This window comes from Epinephelus fuscoguttatus, linkage group LG12, assembly GCF_011397635.1.
Source record: "Epinephelus fuscoguttatus linkage group LG12, E.fuscoguttatus.final_Chr_v1".
NCBI classification, from domain to species: Eukaryota; Metazoa; Chordata; class Actinopteri; order Perciformes; family Serranidae; genus Epinephelus; species Epinephelus fuscoguttatus.
In genome coordinates, this window is record NC_064763.1 from 27,770,979 (window position 1) to 27,797,166 (window position 26,188).

Genomic DNA, 26,188 nt, shown 5'->3' on the forward strand with positions numbered 1-26,188 from the left:
TTGAACACTACCACAGAAGATACACGATTGAGCAACTTTTTTTTAAGCCTTTGGTCAGCTTACTTTGCATTACTAACACAGTCCTCTGTAAAACAGTTGTAGTAGTCTCATTTAAAATGGGTAAATATTCCACTGGGGGAGGTGAAGCACTCATGCTTTTACTCTGCAGCAACCTTTTCAACATTCAAAAAAGATGAACATTTTCACACCTGGGAACTACCCAGGAGATCTGCAGTCTTAAGGATGTGGGCTGAGCGGCTGGAGGTGATGTTCTCAATGCCATCTTAATGGTACAGCGGCTGTTAAACTGTTAGTCATTCTGACAAGGTATCTGTACCAACAACCTTAAGGACACAAGCAGCTTTCTCAAAGCTTGAGAGTCCTGTACCACTACCACTATGCATGCATAACAAGTACCGATAAAACTAATGCATGATTCCATACAGAACTGGCCAAATGGTTGCCTGACTTATTAATGTAGGTTAGTTTCCTGACTGTGTTGACAGCTCATTGATTTGATATTAGCCAAGTAACAAATTCCAAAACAGAATTGTGCACTTCATATGCAGAGTTTTTGGATTTTTAATGATAAAGGATTCTCATATTTTTCTTTTTACTGTATATTTCTTCTTACAATATGCTTTTCACAAATACAGTATAAAAATATCTTGTGTTTACATAAGTCTGCATTTATATTCAAAGTGCTCTCTTCACCAACCCACACACAACACTGCTAACCCTGCCCTGCTGCTGACCTAGATGCTACAATTGAACACATAAGTAATTATTAGGGTTACTCGGGATAACAGTGCAAAGCTCTACTGCGGAGACAACATAACATTCATAGTTATTCATGAGGGACACTGGCTAGATAAGGGGGATCGGACCATGGCCAGAGCTGTTCTCATTATGACCTCATTTCAAGGTTTGAGAGCACAAAATTAGCCACATGCACCAGCAATATTACTTTATTTGGTCTCCATTTTCTAATTCATGAAGGTCCTAAAGCTTGACCGACCATGTGTTTCACTGTCTTTGCCATGCCATTAAATCACAACATGGCCATATTGGTTGGTAAATTAATGGAGTTTGCCATCAAAGCAGTGTTTGAATTAAACTTTAAAATGTACATATATATCCATCCATTTATATAGAAATGAATAAGTCCATCAGGACTCTTCTACCAGTGTGACATTCAAATGTGCTTACCTCATGCTTCTATAAACTGGGAAAATGGTATATTTGGTAAGCACAGAGGAAAGTATCATCTTTTTTATGGTGTGTGAATGAATGCCACTGAGCCAGAAGGGGTTACAAAATATTTAACAGGGCATTTAGGCTCTTCTAACCAGTGGGATGGCTGAGTTTATTTGCGCCCTACACTCCTGTCAGTACTGCTCTCTTTTTGTGCATAAATGAGAGTGTAGCATGAAGAGGTGTGGACGCAAGTGAGACTGCAGGTGTTTGTACATGTGTGATCATGCATGTGTTTAGTAAACCGAACTGAAGTACTAATTATGTGAAAATGCTGCTCTTCATGTTGCAGCGTAAGAGGTCTGTGTGATCTTGGATCCCTCCACTCACTGCTGAACAACACTTCAGAGGCAAAGGCTGTATGATAACAACTATCTTAACGCTAACTGTTATTCGAGACTCTGTCCTTCCTCTTTGAAGCCCCTGTATTATCATATGAATATTATCATCATGTCTCTCCTTCACCTCTGCCATTTCAACAGCCCCTTCACTGTATGGATGTATGTGCGTGTGCGTGCGTGCTTGTGTGTGTGTCTTTGTGTGTTTGTAAAACAGTCCTGAATGAAGGATATAACTATGCAGGGGTTTAACCCAGACACATTATCATTCCCTGACTGTTGCTAGAGTGGGGAATATTACAGTCACCTTCCACACTTCCAGGACAAGAGAAGGGAGCGACATAAAAGCAAGAGTTATAAAGGAGGCAGAAGTAGATAGAAGAATTTGTCTGTCTGTCTGTCTGTCTGTCTGTCTGTCTGTCTGTCACTGGCTGAGAATAGGGGGCCCATTTTATTTATCTGCCTTATATTTTCTCTTACATGGCAAGCAAACTACCCACCCTCATTACACTTACACACACACACACACACACACACACACACACACACACACACACAGGACAAAAGAACAAACACAATCACAGTTCTTTTTCTTTTGTAATACTAACTAGATAAATAACCTTCATGAAATTTAATTAGTGCAGACTTGCAGCGCAGTACAAATAATAACTTTGCAGCCTGCAGCAGAGAGAGGGATTGAAAAACCATCAGGCTATCAGCAATAAAAAAAATATCATATTTTGCAGATTCTCTACATGAACCAAGTTGGGTTTTCTTAACACTTCTCTGACATTTGCTATAGCAATTAATACAATGAGACCAAGGGAGCAAAGGGAAAAAACACAAATGGTGTTGCATCAGCAGTTGTGTTTTGTAACATCCACATTTTGCTTTCAGACTCAACTGCAGCAAATGTGGAAGTTATATTCCAGTGGCATTGAAGCTGTCCCCAGTTTTTGCAGCACTTTGGCCTGCATCTCAAATTTTTAAATAAAGTGACAGGACAGGAGGGGAGAATTTACTTTATCAGCACTCTTTTCCTGTGGCTGTTTTGCCTGAATATACCTTAGCACAACCTGACAGTTTTCCCAGTTATTATTTGTTATTTCAGGTGACAATTACAGTCAATAGATAGGCTATAGTCAAGAGGCTTAGGTAGGCATACTGTACCTGCACGTTCTTATTTCTGCCTGTAGTCGTCAGGGTTCATCCAGTGTAGAAACATGAATATTGTATGTTACAATATCATACAGCATGTTGCTGTGATACATTTATAATCTTCACATTCAAACAGACATCACCTTTATTCCTTCTCCAGTCTCTACACAGTATGGCTGGGTCAGAGACAACATAGATGAGCAGCTGCAACGGATGCTTTATTTATTTTGTGGTACTGTCTATATTTGTTGGAGAGCCAGCCGACTAACTAGGCTAAATCCCTGTTACCAGCAGATTTGACTTAGTTACTGAAAGTCTGGGCAACTTACTGAGGTGTGGACTCAAGTCACATGACTAGGACTGGGGTCAGACTTTAGACTTGACTTGAAAATCAAAGAAAGACTTGCAACTTCGGTTGGACTTTACCACTGATGACTAACTGGCCTTTTGACTTGAAAATACTTAATACCTTGCCCCAAGCCCAAAGACTAAAAAGTTTGTCATTAAAAAAGTGTGCCACAAATCTCTTACCTTCATTTCCTGAATCAGCTAACGTTAACGTTTTTTATTCCCAGTAATTCCACAGATGATCTACTTTGTCTGGACCAGTCTGACGACATCCTGTCAGGTTGAAGAAGAAAATCACGAAAAACTTTCGTTAAATTCCTGAGGGAAAAAAAAAGATAACAAAGCTAACAATAGCTAACAACAAAAATAAGAAAATTGTGAAGCACCATATTTGGTCTTCCTGCTACTGATATACTTCTACTATCAAACTGTATACAACTATAACAAACATGTGAAAGCCTGTACTCGTGTTAAAATGTTGATTTATAAAACGTTCAACATCCATTACAATCATAGATGACCAAAAAACCAAAAAAACTATTATTTTCAATGTACAACCCCACACCAGTGGCAGCAAGATGTGTGCTGGCGCTCCTGGACACACCCCCCTCTAGCACTGTCCTATTTCCAGCCTTGCCACCCCCAGAATTAAAATTATTTTCCTTTTTTCCATACAAGCTCCCTGCAATCTCAGACAAGGGCCAATAAGATATTGCCTGGCGAGTCATAGCTCTGGAGATCAGCTTTTCAGGTGAGAAATCAACTTTAATCAGGGGTGTCCACAGTACAGATCTTTCAGTAAAAGTAATAATAACTTTGCATGGTTGTCTGTTGATGAGCTGCAGCGTGACACATCCTGTGTGTGCTGGGTGGCACATCACATGATGCGTCGCACTGTGGTGGCGCTGGTGTGTTTTCAGCTTTAGATAACCTGCCAGCAGAACATCAACATGTAAATCTGCTCTCAGTCTACATGGAGTTATTGGGGAACCTTTCACGTGAAACTGACATTCACACAGGCAGTTTATTGGCCTGTTAGGCTTTAACATTTTCCCAAGTCACACTTTCTCCATGTGCATAAAGTGTTTCATGATAATAACTGCTAAATCTGTCATTTTAACTGTAATGAAGAGACACTTGCCAGTTAGCTGTGCCATGCAAGTGCCTTACAGGCACTGAGTACCTCCCATTTAATTTTGAGTGCAAGTGGAAAACTAAGATAAGGTGTGGTTTCCAAGTCAAATTGCGGTTAATAACGAGGATTATTTGAATGCATCCCAACCTTGTGTATCTTATTTGCTGCCTGCTTGCAAACTTCTCACAAAGCTACCTCTTTTACTTTGAAATATCATTGTTTATCCATGATAAATATGTATGAAAATGCGTGATCCATTTTCTAAAGCTTCCTGTCTGCTCCTCTCTCTCCCCCTGGCCTGGTTGTTTAGCCTTCGGCAGGCTATAGACGGTGCCAAGATTTATGCCACGTTTTGTTTAATTTCCTACTCTGTAACACCAAGTTGAAAATATATGGCGAGCACGCTCTTTCATCTGCAGGTTTTTACATAGTGATATAAAATCTGCTTTGATATTTCATTTTATTTTCAAGAGAGGACAAAAAGACCGCTGGGTAGCTGTGTCATTGTAGTAGCAGCCTATGTTTATGTAAGATTTTATGGTAAAATTAAAGGATATTAATGCATCAGCATGGATAAATAGGTAAATATGTTACAGTACATGTAGCATAGTCAGGTCAGTTATGTTTGAGGTTGTATAGGAGGTCAGTTAGTGAATCAAGTGTCCCTGCACAAGGGTGGCCAAGACACGACATGAGATGAAACCATCTTTCATAAAGTCCCAAGCAGCTACAGACACACATTACTGAATGCACATTACATGAAACAAAAGATATTGTTGGAAATAACTTCAGGTCGTGCCAGGCCAACACAACTAATAACAAAACTATGGAGTTAATAAAATTACTACAACTATGAATGATTGTGTCTATTAACTCACTGGTTTGGCTTTCTAGCCTACAACTTTACGAATTTAGTTGACTCTTATCTATGCCATTTTCATCCACAACAGATGATAGACTCACCAAACTCAGATCAGCACCAAACAACAAACAGTGACAGTCAGTAACTAGCTGATGAACATAGCACCACTCCACTGTTAGTGGAGACCAAAAAACGAAGAGTGAATATTGGACTTTTCACTGTCCGAAGCAGCCAAAAAGTTGGCTATTGTAGGTTTACTGAAATCAACAGGAGAAAATAAGATGAACTGAAGTGGCAGCCATCCCCAACTAACTCCAGATATGTAACACTATCAGCATGCCAAAAGGAAGATCTGACAGATGACAGTATAGTAGTAGTAACAGCGAGTGCAGCTGTTTGGAAGAAGAGGAAGATGAGCTTCTTCCCCATGCAGGTTGAGTGTCATTTTGGCTCCCTGTACATCCCTGCTCCATCACCATGTGTGCCACGAGCCGCCAAACTGCCTATTTGCATATATGTTTATGCACACACCTGTCACAGCTCAAATCCACTCAGTCATGAACTGAATGATCATTGTTGAGTCCTCTGAGAATCAGTGGTGAGATAAGTGGTCCTGTTTCAACACAAACAAGAAAACAATGCAAGTTTTCAGTCTAACCCGACAGAATATGCTGTGTGTGAGTATGGGTGCATTAACCGCAAGAGCAGGTACGACAGATTGTGTTTCAAGGCACCACAACAGTCATGTTATGAAGAACAAGAACTAATCAGAGTAAATTATTTGCAACCTTTTGCAACTGATCACATCCTTTCTAAAAGATTTTTGAACCGTGTGTGTATTCAATTACAAGTTTAATAAAAAATTTAATCTAAATTCACTGGGTTCTTTCAGAATGTGATTTGATGAGTGTCTCAAAAGCAACAACAAAACAGAAAACTAAAGTGACTGCCTCGCTGTTGTATGCCTCCGCCAACCAGTCAAGTTGCAGTTTACATCTATGCAATGACGACTTTGAAGCAATTTAATGAATGGCATTCAGTGCATTCTTTAGTGAAATATTAACATGTATGATTTCATTTGCAAATACCTTCACTTGTAAACTAATTTAAAGACAAGAACTATCACCTGAACCTCAGTATCAGCAAAACACAATCTCCCCTTTTGTTCCTCAGTGACAGTGTTGAATAGGGCCAGAAAAGTGTTTTTGCAGAACAATCTGATGTCACAGTGAAGCTGGTCTTTGGCCTTTTGGATATAAAATGTCATCACTTCATCACCTTTTCCTACCATTTATGAGAAATGTTGTTATCATTAGTGTATGAATTTTAAGATGAGATAAGATAAGATAAGATAAGATAAGATAAGATACACCTTTATTGATCCCACAATTGAGAAATTCCAGTGTTATAGCAGTCAAGGGGAAAGAGTCAGATTAAAGATTTCAGTATTTAAAAAAAACTTTAAAAACTAGGCATGCAAGAAGAGTACAAAAATACAAGAAACAGCAATAAATAATAATAATAATAATAATAATAATAATAATAATAATGAGCAGTGAATAAAAAGTGAGCAATGGATTAAAGTGAGCATATTTAGTGCAACATGAATATTATATGTGCAAATAAACAACAACATGGGGGACAACAATGCTCATAGTGGTGTTTATAAAGTGTCCATAGTGTCCCTAAAGTGTCCATGGTGCAGTTTACTGTGAGCAGTGCTGGTTATGTAGCCTGACAGCAGCAGGCAGGAAGGACCTGCGATAGCGTTCCTTCACACACTTTGGGTGAATCAGTCTATTGCTGAAGGAGCTCTCCAGAGCTTTTATCTCCTCCTGCAGAGGATGGGAGTCATTAGTCCTCAGAGATGACAGCTTGGCTGTCGTCCTCCTTTCTCCCACCACCTGCACAGAGTCCAGAGAGCATCCCACGACAGAGCTGGCCTTCTTGATCAGCTTGTCCAGTCTCTTCCTATCTGCAGCCGAGATGCTGCTGCCCCAGCAGACCACTCCGTAAAAGATGGCTGATGCCACCACAGTGTCAAAGAAGGTCTTCAGGAGCGCCCCCTGCACTCCAAAAGACCCGAGCCGCCTCAGCAGGTACAGTGGTAGAAAAAAGTTTTCGGACACCCTTAAAATTTTACACAATCTCAAATATTACCATGAAATATCTGTGGAAAAATCTTTTTTGTGTTTCAAAAGGTGTGGCTGAATTAGACAGATACAAACAAATACAAATTATTTTTTTTTGTTATTGTTTACAAGAAAAACTAACAAAACTAAATTCTTGACAGTTTCAATATGTCAGTTCTCAACATTGTCGGTATCAAAGTCAACAAATAACAGAGAATGTGTTCAAAACTGAACAAAAAATAAATAAACCATCACATCATCAAATTAATATTTAGTAGTCCTGCCACTGGCACGTAGTAGAGCTCTAATCCTGGCTGGCATGTTCCCCACGAGCCTTTCACACTGTTGAGGGGTAATCTTGTCCCATTCTTCTTGAATTACTGCTTTTAATTCTTCTAAATTCTTTGGTTTATGCTTTGAAATAGACCTTTTGATAATCCACCACAGATTTTCAATAGGACTCATGTCCAGGGATTGAGCTGGCCACTCTAAGACCTGGATACTGTGCTCCTGCAGCCAAGTTCTACTGGCCTAGGATGTGTGGCAAGGGGTATTATCTTGTTGAAACATCCAGTTTTTACCTCGACGGAACAGTGCACGCGCAGAAGGGAGCATGTGGGTTTCGAGAATGGTACAATACTTGGTAGAGTTCAATGTGCCATCACAGACAGTGAGATGACCAACACCAGCAGCACTCATGCATCCCCAAACCATGATACTGCCTCCACCATGCTTGACAGTAGGTACTGTACATGCTGGAGATAATGCTTCGCCTGGCCTTCTGCGTCCCCTCACATTAGTAGGAGGAAGATAAAGCTGGAAACAGGACTCATCTGACCACAAAATCTTCTTCCAATTCCTGGCTGTCCAGTTCTCGTGTGCCTGGGCCCAACGACGCCGGGCTAACCTCTGTCTCTCATTGATCAGGGGATTCTCGATAGCCTTGTAGGACCTTAAGCCATGATCTAAAAGTCGGCCACGTACAGTGCGGGTAGAACACTGGACACCAGTTTGGTTTGACCACTGCTGCTGAAGGATGCGGCCATTTCTTGCTGAAGAAACCCTTGGACGCCCAGATCTTGGTTTGTCTTCCAAGCTGTTGGTTCGTCTGTATTTCTGCAGAGTGTATCCAACTGCTGAAGGACTGCATCTGCACTTCCTGGCTATCTGGCGGCAGCTGTACCCTTCCTGGCTGAGAATCTTTATCTTCAGGCGTGTTTCCTGCGTTAGGTTCCTTGTTTTAGCCATTTTTGTGTCTGAAGAACTTTCAAATGTGCTGGCTTTATGTAGACATGAAGCTTGGCAACAAAAATTGTGTCTTTTAATAAAAAGAACGACCTTCATCACTGGTACCAAAATGACCCAATACTCAAAATTTGTTATGTATTTTTATGGAACCAATCAATTTTAAGTTTTTAATGGCTTTTTTAGGATTTATTTAGTATTTTGGCTGTGACTGTACTAAAAGAAATTGCACTTGAAGACCTAAGAGTGATTCTTAATGCAATATTTCACAAATGCATGGGGTGTCCGAAAACTTTTTTCCACCACTGTAGAGTCTGCTTTGGCCTTTCCTGTACAGTGCTGTTATGTGATCAGTCCGGTCCAGTTTATTGTTAAGATGAACACCCAGGTACTTATAAGATGTCACCATGTCAATGTCCTTTCCCTGGATGTTCACCGGTGTTGGGGGGAGGAGTCTGTGCCTGCGGAAATCCACCACCAGCTCTTTGGTTTTCCCTGCGTTGATCTGAAGGTGGTTCCTCAGGCACCAGTCAACAAAGTCCTGGTTCAGTTCTCTGTACTCCCTGTCGTCCCCATCTGTGAAGAGTCCGACTATGGCAGAGTCGTCAGAGAACTTCTGCAGATGACGGGTGGGGGTGTCGTATGAAGTCTGCAGTGTAGAGAGTGAAGAGGAACGGTGCCAGCACCGTCCCCTGCAGGGCCCCCGTACTGCAGACAACCAAGTCCGATACACAATCCTGGGTCCTGACATACTGTGGCCGGTCCGTGAGGTAGTCCAGGATCCAGGATGTGAGGTGATTAGCCACCCCTATGTGCTCCAGTTTGTCCCTCAGAAGTGCAGGCTGTATGGTGTTGAAAGCGCTGGAGAAATCAAAGAACATGATTCTCACAGAGCTTCCAGGCTTCTCCAGGTGAGAAAGCGCTCTATGCAGGAGGAAGATGACGACCTCGTCCACCCCAATGCCAGGCTGGTAGGCAAACTGCAGTGGGTCCATTGATGGGCCTACTGCGGGGCAGAGACGAGACAGGACCAGGCGCTCCAGAGTCTTCATGAGGTGCGATGTTGATGCCACCGGTCTGAAGCTGGTACCACGCAGGATGTCTTCCACAGCTGTGGTACTCTCCCCAGCCTCAGGCTCAGGTTGAAGATGGTTTCAACTATCCTGCACAGTTGGTCTGCACAGGACTTCAGGAGCCTGGAGCTGATGCCGTCTGGACCCGCAGCCTTCCTCGTCTTTATCCTCCTCAGCTGATCTCTCACCTGACAAGTAGTGAAGGACAAGCTGGAGCAGGGGGGCTGTGTGCTGGGGGGTGGAGGTGATGAGGTGGGGGGAGGAGTGGGGGTTGGTGAGATGTCCAGGGGAGCAGGGGAGGTGACGAAGCAGTGTGCCAGGGGTGTAGGTGGGGGGGAAGGTGAAGGTGAGGATGAGGGGGGTTGCAGCAGTGATGTCTGGGCCAGGGGAGGGGCAGACTGATCAAATCTGTTGAAGAACAGATTCAGATCATTCACCCACTGCTGGTCACCTCTGGCCTGGGAGTCTGGTTGTTTGTGTCCTGAGATGGTTTTCAGACCTCTCCAGACTCCGCTGACGTCGCTCTGCTGCAGCTGTTCCTCCATCTTCTTTTTATATCCTTCCTTTCCCCGCCTGATGTTTCTCCTTAGCTCCTTCTGTACGGCCTTCAGCTCCTCCTTATTTCCAGAGTTAAAGGCTCTCCGCTTCTCCTTCAGGAGAGATTTTAACTCTGGAGTAATCCAGGGTTTGGTGTTGGAGAAGCAGCATACAGTCCTGGTGGGTACGGTGTTTTCCACACAGAAGTTTATGTAGTCTATAATGCATGATGTCATACTGTCATTGTCCTCCCTATGGGAATCGCTGAGTACCTCCCACACAGTGGTCTCGAAGCAGTCTTTCAGGGCCTCCTCGGCCTCCTCAGACCATCTTTTCACAGTGCGGGTGGTTGCTGGTTCTCTCTGCGGGATGAGAAGTATGCCTCCTTGGTGTTGGCATAAAATAAATCCAGTGTTTTGTTTTATTTTAGAGTTCTGGCCAAAAACATGTTTTGTGAGGTCACAGTGACCTTAACATTTGACCACCAAATTCTAATCAGTTTCTCCTTGAGTCCAGGTGGATGTTTGGACCAGATGTAAAAAACAAAAACTGCCCACAGGCGTTCCTGAGATACCATGCTCACAAGAATGGGATGGCAATGAGGTCACAGTGACCTTGACCTTGGATCACTAAACTTGAATCAGTTCTTTAGTCTAAGTGGATATTTGTGCCAAATTTGAGGAAATTCCCTCAAGGTCTTCCTGAGGTATAGTATTCATAAGTATGGGATGGACGGACGGACAACACGAAAACATAATGCCTCTGGTCACAGCTGTCGCCGGCAGAGAGGCATAACAATCAGGTTGAAGTAAGAGTGACAGCAGTGGGAACATGATTCAGCTCACAGCAGTAATAACCAAACACAACAAGGCACTGGACAAAAAAGTGAGGTAAGATTTGTAAAGAATAACAAATTATATCATTATTTACATGACAGTCTGATTTATTCTCTCTTTGATCAAATGTACCCCAGTGATTTTTTGCCATTTCAATGACTTTGTATGTACATCATCTTCAGGCATCACTGAATTTGCCATCACAAACAAAAAAAATTGTACATTATTAGTCACTTTTGGATGGGCAGGGACAAAAAACTGTACCACTTCCACAGTCGTCATGAAAAGGTTAAAAATATGGCTGCACTAAACAGCTTTTAGGCTTGATTTATGTAGCTGAAAAAGGATGATAAGGAAAATAAGCCATCACAAAGCCTTTTCTTTATGGAATAAATGTGAAACAAGCACATATGAAGAGTCATTTCTGATAATTGCAAATATTTCGTTCTGTGGAAGCAAATACAAAAGCAAAATGTTTTTAGCCCGGGATTATGGAAGCGTTGACAAGTGACATTTGAAAACTTTGATATTATCCCAGTCATTCCACATAAGATCTCACTATCAGGCTGTTCACATTTGATTTCAGCCAAATCTGTTGTATCAAAAATAAACCCACTCTACAATCACTCCTGCAGCATAATTCACCTCTCCACTGCTCATACACTCACAAAGACTAATGGCAGGGTGTGGTGTGGTGTGAGCCTCAAGGGGTCAGGGATCAACAAAGCCAGTCAGATAAATTGTCTAAGAACCATCAAAGTCTACCAAATTTTGTACCAATTCAAATAATTGATGTGGCTATACTTCACAGGATAAATGGTAACTTTTACCTGCTGGTGGCACTTAACAAAAAAATCAGTGGTTACACAAATTCATTGGAAATAAGTCTCTGAAGATGTTAGATTTCACAGCAATCCATCCAGGACTTTTATAACCATTTCATACAAAATGCAAATCTGATGGTGGTGCTAGAGCAGTGGTCCCCAACTAGTTTAGCCATGGGATCCAGATTTGGCCTTAGTCATTAGTTTAAGGTCCACACAGTTTAATACATTCAGTGTCACACTTGCATTTGGCCAATGTCATCGAGCTAGTTTGCGGTCTCTATCTCCTTTTACAGTGTCAGATTTTCCGCGAATGTTGGGCCGTTTTGCTGGCAAGCTGCGAGCGTTTAGACACACACAGCCGGACTGGCGAGTTGATCCGAGGTGCCCAATTTTCCGCCTTGTAGGGTAGTCAAATTGGCGGAACCCTTTTAGTTTAAACAGACCGAGGCAGCCTTCCACAACGGAAGGGGCTGTTGAAGACTTGTGGGAGGAGCTATTGATGACGCCACACATGCGAGCCACTGGCGGTGGACAAACAGGAAACAGGTGATAGCAGGAATTAGCGAGCAGCTAGTAGCAAGAGGGAAACGCAAACCTGACAGACACTGTAAAGATGAGCAACTGAGGAGACGAGGAACTGTGCAGCCTCCTTGTCCTCGCAAATGAAGGGGCCATTAACCGTCAGATGATGAAGACGGCGAGGAACGGGCCGACTTACGAGAGAATCGCAGAAGGACTGAGTAGCTGCGGCTTTCTTCCCACGTCACTGGTTACGTCACATGCTGAGCTACACGTTTTATCACTTGCTTACGCCCTCCATTGCCCCGAAAAAGGCACATTCTGTATAAACAAAAGTAGGTAGGTGGCATTTTGCCTCACTCCCCACTTTTGTTTTTATACTGCCAATGCTGAAAAAAGACTGATTGGGCTTTCCTGCAAATTTGCACAATTCCTATCTAAAAAGGGCTTCTGTCAAGTAGCTTAGTCTCTCACTCTACAGCAGGAAACAGTACTTCAAAATAAAAGCTCTGTGCTAGAAATTTACTGAACTCCAAAATTAAGTGTTTTAAACAAACTTGACACATTCGCGAGTCACTTGCGGTCCTTTGAGAAATGACCCACCAGCTGGGAACTAATGTGCTAGAGGAAAGGTCAGTGAATCTGAGACCAAAGTTGTCAGGTTCATTATTTGGGGACCATGAATGCAAGTTCCCAAACGTAACTTTTGGGTCTATCTGCCAATGGCTGGTAAACTTGAAACATTTTTTCAACCAGCCATAAAACTGCAAGATAATAACACAAACAAATGAGCTGTTCCGTTTTATTGAGAACCTACGCCTGCAGAGTACCTGGCTTTGCTGTCATAAAAAAGCCAATCACTACTCACCTCTTATCTGTGAATCACCACTTCTTGGTAAATTTTATTTTAACCCTACCTCACCCCTGCTCTTCATTTTTTTGTCCTTTTAGGTTGAACTACTCTGGCAATGTGCCCCCACATACTCGCAGACTCTCTTTGCTTCAGTAGCCCTGAGAGCTCAATGTGCTTCAAATTAACTAAAAAAAAAAAAAAACATGCAACAAACAAAGAATATTGGTGAAGATGTTTTCTAAATGCTGCTCATGTCTTGTCAAATTACTGATGTTTTCCTAATGTGAGAGTGTTTCGTTTATTTGCATGTGTTTTCTTAATATGCAGTGAATTGGACTCTCAGGGCCATTTTTCTCTGTGGTACACGGCTCAATAGAGTGAGCATAACCACAACTGGGGTGAACAATGACAGTCAATGAAAGAACTGGGCTGACATTATTGATGCTCACAGGTTTCATGCTGGCACCAGTCTACAGAGCCGACACAAAACAAAACTTGGTCGGTCAACTAATGAGCTGTGGTGATGAGAGTTTGGAGTGAAGTAGATCTATTTCAGTAAACCTCCAATGGCAGCTGACCTAATCTATTTATTTATTTTACCATATTAGATTTTTACTTGCATTTGGCGAGTGGTGGGTGCTCATTTTGGACGCTGTCTAGTTAATTACCGGTACTGCCCAATAAGCTCATTTAAATCAACTTTTTTATACTTCTAATACAAACAAGCAGGTTAACTGAGTTTCCATGGTTTACAGTACCCTCCAGTAAACCATGAGGCAAACGTTTACTGGATTGCATGCTGACTCCAGCGTGACAAATACAATGAGAATGCTGCAGTTTAAGTGAATCACTGTGATTGACCATGTCTACTTTGGCAAAAGACTCTCAAAACACAAGGTTGGGGAGATTCTGACCAATGTATGCAGGCAATAAACAAAGTGCTTGACCAGGCAACAGATGAGATTGTACAGTAGAGCTGGCTGTTGACACACAGAAGCAGCTTGTTGTTGACCTTTCCACAGCACTGGATGGGAAGTTGTGTAAAACTGAATGAATACTGAGTAGCTGGTCTTTATGAAACATTCCTTCTGCTGACGTGTACTGACTGTTATACATTGATTAATTGACTTTATTTAGTATGTTGGCAATAATATTTTTGACTAGTTATTTCTGCAACAGAGCAGCAGATCCACTCTAATGGATTGGATTTTCAGTTCTGTGTTACAGTATGTGTCAGATCCAAAGACTTTAAAAATAACAAACATAGCTACTGTTGACATCACCCATTGGTTTGTGGACTCAATTTTAAAGCCTCAGTTCAGTATATCGGCCGTCGCCATCTTGTTTTTTTGAAACCAGAAGTGACCATATCTTGGTGAAAGGCTCGGCTGTGGAGGAGCAAATGGTGGATCTCACTCAGAAGCCAAGGCCACTATCGGCAAACAACCTGTCACTCAAAGCAGCCTTCCCTTAATTATGCATTACTTTAAGCCTTAAACAAAAGTAAATGAGTTTTAAAAATATTCACACCCTGTACAGTTGTCATGAAGGGGGAAATGAGCTATAGAGACCAAAACCGTTTTTTTATACTGGGCTGTGAACATGTTTATTCAGAGTTGCCAACTCTCACACATCTGGCATGCTTTTCACACTATATGGCTCTGTCTGCCGTTTTCACGACACCAAGGCAAATCTCTCACCAAAACACTGTGAAAGCAAGAGTTAAACAAACTTTAAAATGTAAATGTCTGAATTAACAAACAGTCAAATGCTCAGTAGTGGAAAGTGACTTATTTAGACTTCTACCAACCACTGTGTCTTAGTTTCAGTTGTACTCAGGCTTTGGATGGAATTATGTATAAATACTGTTTGGGCCCTTTTAGTTTGGAGCCTAATTATAAAGTCCACCCTGGACTATTATGTAGGGTTGGGTCGGTTCTCGATAATACCAATTCCTGATGATGGACACCTCGAAGGGCATTAACCCGCTTTTACCATGGTCACTTACCAAAGAAACAAATATTAAATCAGTTATTTATGCTTTAATGTGTTTTACAGTTAAAATCAAGAGTTTTTCACAAGCCACAGCTGAGTGGACTATTTAATCTCTGTAGTTCACAGGCATTGCCATGGAAACCCGCTGTGGCCACAGCGTAGAGAGCAACTCCGATCAGTGAAGGGAAGTGAGATGATGGCTAAACGTTATGTGATATTATTCAGAAGATGATTATTTCAGAAAGCCAGTGCACTTCTTACTGCTTGCGTGTGACAGACTCTGGTGGTCACAGGATGATGTGCAAAAAAAAACTTGAGATATTACGTTCATGATTCATTGGCGTTCATTTATAGGCCCAAGAAAATGTGTTTCAAATAATCAACATCCAAATACTAGTCAAAATCATTTTTAATTACAACAAATAATTCATAAGCATATAATAGGCCTAGTCGAGATTAAATCATATAAACACATTTACAAATTAACTATTGTTTCCTATTTAAAATTGAATGCTACATTACCATTAATAGTGAAATTTGAAAGTGATATGGGTATGTCCATCATAGTGGCATTTGAACTGCCCATTTCATTGTCTTCTTGGTGTTGGGCTCATCCTTCTCATCTTCTAATTATTTAATTCTTCCGGTGTCACCTCCTTGTGCCGTCTCCCTTTTCTTTTCATTCTCTATCCTCTCTTCTTCTGCATCCTAGTCATCAAAATGATCAAATTCACCAAATAAATGAAACGATAAAATCACTCATGATGCCCGCTGTAATCTGTTGCCTCTGCTCTGAGTCTCTGTTGCTATGGTTACAAACTAGCAGTTGAGCCAACGCAATAATTTAGAACCTGTCATCAGGCAATTTGACTGGAATGTCTTTTTAGCTGTCCCATAAAGGTGTGTTCACACTGGACCAGTTTTTTTTTCGCTAGTGACGAGTTTACATACAAAGTCAATGCAAACGGGCGATTGAGCGTATATTTGCCCAGGAAAAAAATCTGGGGGGGTGTCCTGGGGTCCTGTCGCTTGCAGCTCCCCAGAGGCATCAGAGCCTCTGCGCTACAGCGATAGATGCATTGGTGCTGTCCGTGGTGCTTAACACTAGGACCGCCAGGATTACAGCGCCCCTCCAAGCGCTGCAACATATGTAACTTCATTGTTTATGCTGCTCGTGTGCTCAGAAGCACACCAAAAATGCATTTGAGGAATTTCTGAGAAGTTATGATAAAATAAAAAAAAAAGGGCCTATCAAAATGCATAACTTTCAGCAGCGGTCTGCCGCGGTCGGAGGTATAAATGCTCAGAAGTGTAGTGTGTTTCCTTTTTTTAACTTAAAGGCTTCAGAAAACATACAAGACACATTTTTAGGAAAAGTCATAGGAAGAGAAGCTTCCTATGAAGGTTTTATCCAAACAGAGTTATTTGGATTATAAAAACCGTTGTGTCGGCTCTAGGACAAGTGCACTTAGATTGATCACTTCCATAAAATAAAACGAGAAATTGGACAAGATTGAAAAAATTGTTAAAATTAAATTAGGGAACTGATCACAGATGTATTGTCTCTGTGTGTTTTTACATTTATTGTTGCTTTTAATTTGCAGCTATACTTTTAATGAATCTGACATGTCATGACAGTCAAGCACACACGCCCCATCCCCCTCCCTTAAATTCCCTGATCGCTTCAATGACGTCATCAAAGCGAAAACGTGAGTCTGTTGATTTCTGCCACATTGACGAGCGATTGCAACTGAACGATGAAGCGATATCAAAGGGGCGAACCGAGTGACAGCGAAAAAAAAACAGATCCGGTGTGAACACACCTTAACACCTTTTAACGGACACCCTGCAGCCAATCAGAATTGAGTATTCACCCAGACCATGGAATAAATAAAAAGAAGTAACCACAGTCACATTTCTCCCTGGCCTCCATGCTGCTTTCTACTGCTTATTAACCTACTTTCCAGCCTGCCTGTGATGTTGAACGTGACAGACCAGTAAAACAGAACAGAAAGACAGAGCCTCTGCAGCAGAGCCGTATAAACAGCTTTGTTAGCTTTGTTCTACTGGCAATGGGAAAGGAATCTATCTATTTTTAGCGGGTTCTTCCATGTTAAAAAACCTGCCTACGTGTGCTAATTTTGGTGGGAGAGGGGTTTAAGAGTGAGGTCCATCCCTCGCTCATCCACAGCTCTACGCTTTCATCAAAATATGGTAACCTCTGGCTCCAAAAAACCAAGATGGCAATGGCAAAAAATGCAGAGCTCAAGGCTTCAGTCCACAAACCAATGAGTGACGTCACCATAGCTAAGTTAATTATCTTATACAGTCTATGCTACCACCACACACAGATCCTAATCTGTGGGAAACACTGTACACTGTCTGTGGTCTTACAGAGGAAGAAGGTGAAATTGCAACTGAAGTTCAAAGTTAAAAGTGACAGTGGGCTAGCTTTCAGTAGCATACTGCTTATGGCATGAATGCTGTGTAATCCTAAAATCTTGATACTCTATGTCAACTGTGCAGTTTTATGGGCACTTCTGGCCTTTCAATTTCACCTATGGCTGCATAGTCTGTCTTGCAGGACCATGAATTAAGGCACCATTCCTTGAGAGCTGCTGAGATAAAAACCTCAGGACAGCCACCCCATATCCCAGTTCAGACGGAAAATGACAGACCAAAGGTCACCAAGATGAAAATAGGTTTCATTGCACATTCGAAGCATGCACAGCTGAAAGTGACTGCTTGGGGCAGTGACTTTGTGATTTTCCAACAAGCACCTTTCATCTTAGGGGGTATGCAGGGTTCTGAGTGCTAAAGCTACAGTATATTGCCGACTATGGTGCGTAAAAGACTTCCAGCTGAAATGAATGTGCTAAAACACAAGCTGAACAACCTAACAATGATGAGATGTCCTCTCTAAGCTGCTGCTGCTTGCTCAGCAGGTGAAACAGGTAAGCCTGTCGACTCAATGTTTCATTGAAATCAGCCCGCTTCAGTGTAACTTAGAAAAACACAAACGTGAACATGCGCTCATATTTCTCATTTTCTTCTTCTTCTTCTCATTTCTGCTTCAAACATGTCACGGTTTTTTCCACGCAGGGGCATTCAAAGCCTTGCGATTTTTATTGCCTGTCTTGCTGCATGAATAATATCCCATTAAATCTGCAGTGACAGTTGAACTAAATCATGGCCCAGCTTTAAGAAAGCCATTGACAAGGAAGAAAGCTAAGTCCTCACAATTTTCTGGGACCAGATGGGGGCTGATGGAGTGTGAAGCACTTAAGAAGCTAAACATGGTGCCCTTTTACCTTTTACAGTAATTCAAAGTGGTCTGTTTGAGAGCCTTTCACACATACTCTGCCAGTCTTTCATCAGCTGCAGGATATCTATGAAAAGGCAGACTATATGCAGAAATAGAAAGAGTTTCTGTTTAGCAATCCTTTATCGCTGAAGTCAACTGAGGTATTAAGGTCAATCACGGATTCACTGATTTGTGCATGCTGTCCTTTTGTTGTTTACCACTCGTACAGCAAATAGCAGCCTTGGTTAGCAGTTTGCAAATTAAATTGCCGGCTCACACAACGCTAGTCCAGAGTTTGGGTTTTGGATATTCAGACTTAAGTTTACTGTGTGAAATGCCACATTGTAACAGAGCTTTACCTCCCTTCTTCAGATTTGTTAGGACTCAAATAACAACAAAAATTGCATTCAAACAGGGGTGAGAAAATCTGAACGCTGGTGGCTCCAGCTAGGGCAAGCAATCTTGTATGAGTTGGCACCTTTTACCGACCTGACAACCACAGAACAGGTGTGCGGCCCTGAAAGATTCAGGGAGCTCAGATACAGTCCTGGGACCTGCCGGAGATAATAGATAATTATTGTTTCAGGGCCTCAAGTTAGCTTTAATCAGGGGACCCAGAAATTCTTGCAGTACAGTATGAATTCCTACCTCTGAGATGAAGTAAAGCCTCCCTGCTATACCTCATGTCTCTTCTGTCACCACGACAGTATTACTCCAATAAGAAGGTATTACATAAAGAGCCAACTTTTTACTTTTTACTTTATGAGCAAGCTCCCAGTGCTTCATCTCACATGTGCACTCACCAGTGGAGTGTGCCTCTCAGCAATCCAGCAAGGTAAAAAAGGTCTAGAGAGATTACTCTCTCTCGGTCTGTCACACACACACACACACACACACACACACACATACAATTTAATGGTGTGTGAGGACTGATTAGAAAGCATGACCAAGCGTATATGTATATCTTTATATTTAATTGTGGCAGTTTTTTTTAGTATTGACATATAGAGTTTATCAGTCATATTGCATATTTGTGCTGTATCTGCTGCATGTTACACTTGATATTATGCATGGTTTGCAGCCACAATTTTGTTATGAGTTTGAGAGGTCATGAATTATTATGTTATTCATTAGTAAAGCTAAATGTACCAGGGTTTCCAACACATTCATTTATTTGTGGCAGCCCGCCACAGTAACAACATCTGCCGCCACATATTGATTTTTTATTTTTGGAGTTGGAGCGTTCATTAGGAGCGCTGTTGGAATATATTTACACTGTTCATTTATTCATTGCACTACACTGTCGGAGCAAAGCACGTACCCTGGGCACATACGGAGCAGCAGAACGCCAGACACAGTGAAAGTGAAACTCAACCATTCACTGTGTCGCAAGCTGCTGCTGAGGAAAAAAAAAAAAGGGACTCATTAAAGGGATAGTGCACCCAAAAATGAAAATTCAGCCATTATCTACTCACCCATATGCCGATGGAGGCCCTGGTGAAGTTTTAGAGTCCTCACATCCCTTGCGGAGATCGGCGGGCGGAGCAGATAGCACACCTAATGGCCGACGGCGCACCAGACCAACATCCAAGAACACAAAATTGAATCCACAAAGTATCTCCATACAGCTCATCCATAGTGATCCAAGTGTGCTGCAGCCGCGATATAAAAAGTTGTTTCGAAAAACGTCATATGAACTCTGTTTTTACCCTCGCTGTAGCCTGTAGCTCTGACTGCTTCTCTGTGCTCCGCGTTCACGTGTGCGCGCCTGCGCGAGACCAGCAAAAGCATGAGCTTTGCTCACCCGTGTTTACATCACGTGACACGTGCACTGCAGGAAGAGGAGAGAATAATTTGCACTACGGTCTTTTAGCAAAGGACAGCCCAACATGTCTGAAGACTTTGAAATTGAGGAGGAACAGCATTTCTTTGTTGAGCCGTATTCGTTTGAGCCCGAGTATACGCACAGAACTCAGGGTACTGGACGAAGCAGCCGCCGCAGCTCATGAGCCTAACCCTCAGCCAGCCGCAGATACCGGAGTCGAGCACTGGAAACCTGGTGGTGTAGTTGTTTCAAATGCAAAGCAATGCCAACGGGTGAGGAAAGTCTTTGCTGCTCAGACTGGGAATTGGCGATGCCTACACTTGAGAATCTGGACATCAGTACTGACGAGACTGCTGCTTTTCAGAGACCGTGCATCACCGATCACCCTGAGCGTGCACGCATGAGCGTGGAGCACAGAGAAGCAGTCAGAGCTACAGGCTACAGTGAGGCTAAAAACAGAGTTCATGTGGTTTTTCGAAACAACTTTTTAAGTCGCGGCTGCAGCACACTTGGATCACTATGGATGAACAGTATATAACAGTAAATGACATATTGTCTTGATTAATATGAATGACTTTATATAAAATCAAACTGAAAAACAACAATAACTTAAACTGTAGATCCAGACATATAGCTAGTAATACTTCACGATTGGAAATGACACTTGACACTTGTCACTCCCACTCTCTTCCCCCTTCACGCTTGACTGTCCTATTGATTAAAGGCAAAATGCCCCCCAAAAAATATCTTAAAAAAAAAAATTAACTGGGTCTCATTGAATAAGATATCCAAATTTTGATTCCAAAAACTAAACATAAGGTATTTACATGCAACACACATCAGCAATAAATGGGCATGTTGAATGTGTACTACCTAAATACAGTTTATGGGCTAAAAACAACATAATAACTTTAATGTAAACCTAATTTTAATCTTAAAATTATAATCTCGACCAGACAAAATGTCCTCTCTTACCAGAACTGTTCTTACTCTAAAAGTCCAAAACCAAACACACACACACACACACACACACACACACACACACACACACACACTTACTCACCACTACAGTCACAGACTGTGGCACACGTAGTAGTTATTAACTCACACTCAAGCCAACGTATCAGTGTATTCTGTTATTGTGGCTGAGTGTGGAGATTATATTGTGTGTGTGTGTGTGTGTGTGTGTGTGTGTGTGTGTGTGTGTGTGTGCCTATGTGTGTGTGTGCACTGAGATGAAAAGAGTAAGGGATAGCTGGAGATGTTTGTAGAGGCTGCACTCCCACTCAGCCACAGCAGGAGGTCCATAGCTTCAACTCCACCTTAATAAGGAGAACAGCTTACAGACCTGCTCTACATGCACAGCTCGTAGGCTAGTGGAGTGTTCCAAGTTGTGTGTGTATCCGTGTGTGTATGATATGAATAAATGTCTACTTTTCATTTAGAAGACAAATGCGTGTACTTTGAGGGCAGTAAAGAGGAGTGCTGAATATTGGTTTGCAAGTTTGAGACACGGTGGTGGACTAAATGATGGGGCTTGTAAAAATAATTAGCCGTGTGGGTGTTCCAAGGACAAGCTTTTAATACGGTGTGCAGATCTTTTGTCTGATTCTTGCCTTTGTTCCATGGATTATACCAGATGTATGCTATAAGACACTCATATAAATCTAAAGATATAGTAAAGTTTACAATCCAGCCTTGTTAAGATTTCGGCAAGCCTCCAGCACACCACTCCTAGACTATAAAACCTGGGAAACACTGGGGTCCCATATCTTCTAAAAACTAACAAAGCATCTCCTACACCCTCAACCACCTTTTACTTGTCCATAAGGATTGAAAAATGGTCATGATTAATAGCTTGTAGTCTTAATAGTGGATTAATATCTGTCTGTCCAGTGTGTCACTTGGTAGATTTTATAGAATCTTAAAGTCCCCCTCCATCCAAAAATGTGTTTTTCTCATGTTTATGTCCCCTAAAATGTCTGACCTGACCTGTCTGACTTATATAAGTGCAAAAAGTGATGTCTGTGCACTTTCCTAAAATCTGAGATTTAAACGTATGCAGGGCAAACTAAATTAGGTATGTCATACATACAAAAGCCAACTGCTGTCTACTACAAGAAACATAACACATATAGACAGAGAACAGACTTTGACATACCAACGGCAAAGAAACAGAGAGCAGAGTTTACATTAGCATAGTAAAAGTTTTGACAGTTTATGGATGTAAACTGGACCCTGTGGCTTCCTTCCACTATCCCCTTTTACACTGCCAGACTTTCAGCGAATGTTGGGCCGTTTTGCTGGCAAGCTGAGAGCGTTTAGACACACACAGCCGGATTGGCGAGTTGATCCGAGGTGCCCAATTTTCCGCCTCGTAGGGTAGTCATATTGGCGGAACCCTTTTAGTTTAGAAAGAACAAGGTGCCCTTCCGCCACGCAAGGGGCTGTTGATGACTTGTGGGAGGAGCTCTTGATGACGCCGCACGTGCGACCCACTGGCAGTGGACCAGTGTTGGGCAGTAGCGTCACTAGAGTAGTGGACGTTTGTAGTTTAACTACATTTCTCAGTAGCTTGGTGGTAGCGGCGCTGTTTTCTGAATCAAGTAACTTCTCAGTAGATAAGCCCCCTAATAGGTAGCATCCACACAAGCTACATTTCCAAAATCATTTCTGAAGCTCAAACGAGGCGGGGATTTCAGTTATGGACTGAAAGAAAACTGTCACCGCTACCACACAGAGTCACTTCCGCATGAACCTGATGGGGGACAGCCCTCCATTCCGAAACACCACCGTTCCAAAAGCCCGCCATTCTGAACGACCCCACTCCGAAATTGATTTTCAAGTCCATATCAAGTCTGTGGATATTCTCATTTATCCAGGTCAATTCCATTTTGAGGGGCGGCACGGTGGTGTGGTGGTTAGCACTCTCGCCTCACAGCAAGAGGGTTGCCGGTTCGATCCCGGGCGTGGGAGCCCTTCTGTGCAGAGTTTGCATGTTCTCCCCGTGTCAGCGTGGGTTCTCTCCAGGCACTCCGGCTTCCTCCCACAGTCCAAAGACATGCAGATTGGGGACTAGGTTAATTGGTAACTCTAAATTGTCCGTAGGTGTGAATGTGAGCGTGAATGGTTGTTTGTCTCTATGTGTCAGCCCTGTGATAGTCTGGCGACCTGTCCAGGGTGTACCCTGCCTCTCGCCCGATGTCAGCTGGGATAGGCTCCAGCCCCCCCCGCGACCCTCAAGAGGATGAAGCGGTTAGAAGATGAATGAATGAATGAATTCCATTTTGGCAACAATTAAATCGTAGGCAACTGGACTTTGATTTTGTCTAGAAGACGTTTCGCCTCTTATCCAAGCGGCTTCATCTGTTGTCAACACATCGGTCTGACTAGTCCTCACTAGTCTGACAAACAGTGGAGTAAGACTCAGATTTTTAACCTCTGTGGAGGTGTACATCCACCACCCTCATAAGACAATACTTCGTTAGTGGAGTTTCACTGGACCATTGTTTGGGTCAGGTGAGTCACACTAGTGAACGATAGTCGTTAGGAGTGAGTGGGACCACTGGTGAGCAACAGTCGTTAGGCATAATGTGTGGTTACCAGTGAACAACTGTCGTTGTGTTTCTTTGAGCCACTTGAGGTTAGTTTCGGGCAGTCTTTGTTGTTCAATCTCTTAGGTACAGCAGCAAGGGCCGCATTGTAAATGGGGGATAGGTGGTGTCTCAGGCCACCTCCCCTATTTAGAGACGGCTTCTCTATTTTAACGTAGATGGATTCTTTCACCCCTCTTTCGAACCATCTGTCCTCTCTGTCCAAGATTTTCACATTGCTGTCCTCAAAGGAGTGAGCCTTCTCCTTTAGATGTAAATAAACAGCAGAAACTGGACCTGAGGAGTTTGCCCTTCTGTGTTGAGCCATGCACTTGTTTAATAGTTGTTTGGTTTCACCAATGTATGAGTCCTTGCAACATTTGAGGAGAGCGTTGGAAACTTGTGGCTACCCTAGTTGGACGTTTAACAGAACAAAACGATCCAACAAGAACAATAACTCAGAGAGGGCTGAGGAAGGAAACAAGCACAGGAACACTGTCATACCCTATGTGTCCGGGGTGTCTGAGAAACTCAGGAGAATTTTCAACCAAGATCAAATTCCTGTGTGTTTCAAACCAAGTAACACACTCTGGCAAAAACTGGTACACCCCAAAGACAGGGTACCACACACTCAAAAAAGCAACTTGGTATATGCTGTCCAATGCAGTGAAGAATGCAAGGACTCATACATTGGTGAAACCAAACAACTATTAAACAAGCGCATGGCTCAACACAGAAGGGCAAACTCCTCAGGTCCAGTGTCTGCTGTTTATTTACATCTAAAGGAGAAGGCTCCTTTGAGGACAGCAATGTGAAAATCTTGGACAGAGAGGACAGATGGTTCAAAGAGGGTGAAAGAATCCATCTACGTTAAAATAGTGAAGCCGTCTCTAAATAGGGGAGGTGGCCTGAGACACCACCTATCCCCCATTTACAATGCGGCCCTTGCTGCTGTACCTAAGAGATTGAACAACAAAGACTGCCCGAAACTAACCTCAAGTGGCTCAAAGAAACACAACGACAGTTGTTCACTGGTAACCACACATTATGCCTAACGACTGTTGCTCACCAGTGGTCCCACTCACTCCTAACGACTATCGTTCACTAGTGTGACTCACCTGACCCAAACAATAGTCCAGTGAAACTCCACTAACAAAGTATTGTCTTATGAGGGTGGTGGATGTACACCTCCACAGAGGTTAAAAATCTGAGTCTTACTCCACTGTTTGTCAGACTAGTGAGGACTAGTCAGACCGATGCGTTGAGAACTGATGAAGCCGCTTGGATAAGAGGCGAAACGTCTTCTAGACAAAATCAAAGTCCAGTTGCCTACGATTTAATTGTTGCCAAAAAAAGTCCATATCAAGTTTCCTGCATCGAACACTGCCGCCCACTCTCCGTCACTCGCACAATTCTGAAACTCATTGTACTACAAAAGCTTGAAATGAACGTTCAACTAATTGTTTTTTATTGAAAATATGTCACTGTCTTCATTTATTATGTATAATTTCTCTAGCAGCAAACACATTTAAAGGAGACGCTTGTCAAGTCTTTCTACGCGCGCCGTCCGTGGTGCTGAAATCCCCGCTGCAGCCGCCGCTCTCTGCTGACAGCAGACCGGGGGAGAAAAAAAGACATTTCTTTGCTCTGTGCTTTCAGAAAATAACCAGGGTTAGGGTAAGAAAGACCCTGTACAGCAGTCCCACTGTGTTTGCCAGGGCATATCAGGCTGTGTGATTATGCGCAAAGATTGGTTTAATGCATTGGAGCAATTTCATACAATTTCGGACATTTAACGTGATAAACTAATTTCAATTCAACATGGTCATTTGCTTAGAGGATTCAGCTGAAGCATAATGAGTGTTATATGTCATTAAGATGAAGCATTTGCTTGTTTTGTGGTTAATAATGCACATGATCCATTTGACCCCATCATGAATGGGATTTATATTCGTTCCTGCAGACAGAGGCGAAAGGATCAATGCGCAGCCTCCGTTTCCTTTGCGTCCGTCTCGTTCATTCAAACTTTGTAAACACAGTTGGGATTTGTAGGGGACATACATGTGTATGCTGCTCACTATAAAATGTGTTTACTAAAATGTGTTTACTAGCCTCATTTCTAGTCATAACAAATCTCTTTACACTTAAAAAATACTTGTTTCAAGCAAATTTTCACTTGAAATAAGTATGAAAATCTGCCCATGGAGCAAGTTTGTTTTTTTTTTTTTGCTTGCAATAAGAAAAAAAAACTTGCTCCAATGACAGATTTTTTTTCTACTTATTTCAAGTGAAAATCTTCCTGAAACAAGTTACTTTTTAGGTGATGAGTCTTATTTCAATTGTAATGAGATTTG

General features: G+C 42.3%; 1 long non-coding RNA gene across 1 annotated transcript in view; it reads right to left on the reverse strand.

The window, feature by feature from the left end:
- Positions 1-3,317: 3,317 nt before the first annotated feature.
- Positions 3,318-26,188, reverse strand: part of LOC125898853 (uncharacterized) — a 90,971-nt gene continuing 68,100 nt past the window's right edge. The window contains exon 4 of the long non-coding RNA XR_007450661.1: positions 3,318-3,371. This is a non-coding gene — a long non-coding RNA (uncharacterized LOC125898853). The remainder of the gene's footprint in view (positions 3,372-26,188) is intronic.